The sequence below is a fragment of the Parus major genome, chromosome 13 (assembly GCF_001522545.3).
Source record: "Parus major isolate Abel chromosome 13, Parus_major1.1, whole genome shotgun sequence".
In the NCBI taxonomy this organism is placed as follows: Eukaryota; Metazoa; Chordata; class Aves; order Passeriformes; family Paridae; genus Parus; species Parus major.
The window spans coordinates 442,531-445,765 of NC_031782.1; positions in this window are offsets into that span (position 1 = coordinate 442,531).

Here is a 3,235-nt window from a genome sequence, read left to right on the forward strand (position 1 = left end):
GCTGGGGCAAGGGGTGCTGAGCATGGGCAGCCCCTGCTCCCTGCGGGCAGGCTCCGTGTGCTGCCCGGCCCGGTGAGACCCGAGCCCGGCACAGCCAGAGGGGCACAGCGAGGCGCTGCCTTCGCAAGGGAGGCCAGGGACCATCCCAGACACCTGCAATTTGCATTCCCTTTATCAGCTGAATTCCTATCTCGGGCCTGCCTGCTCGCACATACTGATGGATTGCCTAAGGAGAGCAGGAGGGGCAGTTAAGGTCCAAGACCATTTTCCTTACAAACCTTGTCGTGTTTCAGCCCTGTGTTTTCAACATAAGAGAACTACAAATGTGAGAAGACAAGACTGTAAATCCGAAGATGTCTCAGATAATGCCGTCAGGCTGCAGTCATCCCTGCCTGCCCTACTCTCAGGATTCTTCAGAAGTACAGTGTAGAAAGGGTTAATGTGTTTTTTCAAGAGTTCTCCGCCCAGATTACGATTCTGTCAAAACAAAATATTTCTGTAATACAGTGGCCATTTGGCTAAATTAAAATGTTGACAAACATCATCGGGATAATGGGAGGAACCAATGCCCTCACTGCTCCATCTCAAGTTTCCTTTTGCTCTGGTGCTGTTTTGTAGTGTGTCATACGGTGCTGTGTGCTGGGCTGGTTAATGAGCAAGCAGCACCAGCTCATCTGCCAGCGCTTCTAAATGCGATTCCTGACATAAACTTGACTGAAAACAAAGGTGGTGAAGGTTGTTTTCTTTTTTTACGTATCCATTTCTATGTGTGCTCTGTGATTAGCACTCATAGTTTGCATTTTCATTAGATTAGAAAGGAAGCAGAATGATGAACTACCCTGCAGTGGGGAGGTGCTGGAAACAAAGCTGAGTGGAGGGTTCTCTGCATGCTGGCTCCTGCTCACCTCCAGCCAGATCTCCAGAGTGCCCCTTGGCTTCTCCTGGTCTGTAACAGCCAGGCTGCATTAGCTGCACTCTCAGAGCAGTGTCTGGGACCCAGGCTCTGCTGGGGGGATGCACACGCACAGCACAGCAATGCACAGCTCCTGCTGAATCCCCAAGGGAAACCTCTGGCCACAGCTGGAGAGCCCGGTCACCTCGCAGGCAGCTCAGGAGGGGCCAGGCTGGGGAATCCAGCAGTGCTCAGGCTCCCAGGGGATCAGGGGGCTGGGGCTCCCTGAGGGTCTGCAGTGGCATGGGTGGTTGTAGGAAGCCCCCTGTGCTCTCCATCTCTTGGGAATGTCACCAGGGATGTGCTGTGGGTGGGCTCCCCGGAGCCTGGCAGTGACTCTGTGTGCCTGGGGCACAGGGTACTGATCACCCAGGCGGGGTCAGGGCTTTTCCCACCGCTCCTGGGCTGGCACAACAGCCAAGGCTCCGATCCGGGCTGCATCCTCTGGTACGGCTGCAATGCAAAAGCTGTCTGTGCTAACACATTTATATAACGTGCTAAATCCTCAAAGCACTTGGCAAAAGCTAATTCATCTCTGGAATGCCCTCAGACTAAGCCTCCCCCACTCCCCGGTTTTCATGGAGGAAACCAGGAGACGAGGCCACACAGCATATCGGCGTCCAGTTTGGGATCAGGATGTGAGGCTTTCCTGGTTTTCCACTTCACACTCAGGCCATTCCATTGAACTTTATTATCTGCCACCGCCTCTCTCTTCCAACGTGACTCGTAATTTGGGTTAAAAAATAAAGGCAGAGTTAGAAAGCCGCTCATCCTTCCCTTTCATTTCGGCAGTGTCTGGTGCCGATGCTGTAATTAACTCATGGATGCAGCGGGGTGCTGCTCCGGGGCTGCAGGCGGTGACAGGCACGGCCCCAGTGATCCACAGGAGCCCTCTGCAGCTTCCCAGGGGATGGATCCCTGGTGCTGAAGGGATGGAACTGCCGAAATACGTGTTGCAAGACCGGGTTACTCAAACAGGTTTATCATGGAGCTGGAAACTGGGAGACAGCACTGAGAGCAATGTGCCCACTTTGCTTCCACACCGAGTGGTTGCACACACGTCTGCCCCGGGGGGTGCCTCTTTTGGCTCCCCCCAGCTCCAGCATGGACTCAGAAAACAGCTCCAATGGATCCCAAAGCAAAGTGCAAGCATGCTTTGTCCTCATCACCCCCCAGTGCCGCAGGGGCAGCGGGCCGGGGTTGAGCGGCCGCTGCTGCAGCCAGGGCTGTGTGTGCCATGAGAGGGCACAGCACCTCCAGGGCGGATAAAATGCCTCAGCCACTCTGCACCGTGCAAGTGGGTGCCTCCTTCCTGGGGGAAGAGGGACCTTTCAGACTGTTTTTAGCTCCTGGAGGGCAGGGAGAGGGGGTGCCTCTTACAAGCTGCTAGAGATTATAGATCTGAGCTGGCAGCTCATCCTCCTACCCACCCACAAACACAGCGCCCGGCGCTGCTGCTGGAAGGGCCGAGTGGCAGGACCTGCCGTGTCTGCAGACCCCAGGGCCGGGCTGGGAGTGCTCCCTGGCAGGGAAGGCAGGTGCTGTGGGCAGTGTCTGCCGGCCGTGGGCTCTGGGAGCACGCCCTGCCCACGGCAGAGCCCAGCACGTTCAGTAAATAAGTTGTGTCTGCTTGAAGACATAATTAGGCCAGCGTGACTCTGCAGGGATGTGCAGAGTGTGGGGACCTGCAGCCAGCAGAGAAAGAGCTTCTCTAAGATTTTCCACTTCCCGAATCAATGCCTGGTCTCCTGTGCTGGGCACAGGCAGTGACCACCGCTTCCCCGAGGGGCACGCAGAGGGACGAGCCCTCGGGCAGCTGTGTGCTTCAGCCTTTCTTTTCCTTTTTCCCCTTCATGAGGAACACACACATCAGCTGGAGGATAGAAGCCAAACACTGAGACCCCGTCTACACTTCACAGAGAGGAGGGGTTAGGGGAGCTGTTTATTAAATTCACAGAGGGTTGAATGCTGTGTTTTGCCATTACAGCCTTATGCAGTCTGGCTGTCGGGTACTGTGAAGGCTTCAGCTGATTCTGAAGTAGCTGGAGCAGAGTGGTGCCTGTCCAGAAATAGAAAAGTATTTTTAAATTAAATTTATTCACTGGTTTTCATGAAGACAGATTGTTGTGTGTTTGTTGAAGTGTCATTAGGAATAGTTGGCGGTGGAACCAGGCTGAGCAACAGTGAGAGAGGACGGACGTGTCCTTCCTGTGACTGGGGGGGTCACCCAGGGCACCTCCTCTGCTCTTCCTCCTCTTCCTCCTCCCGAGGCCTGCTCCCTGC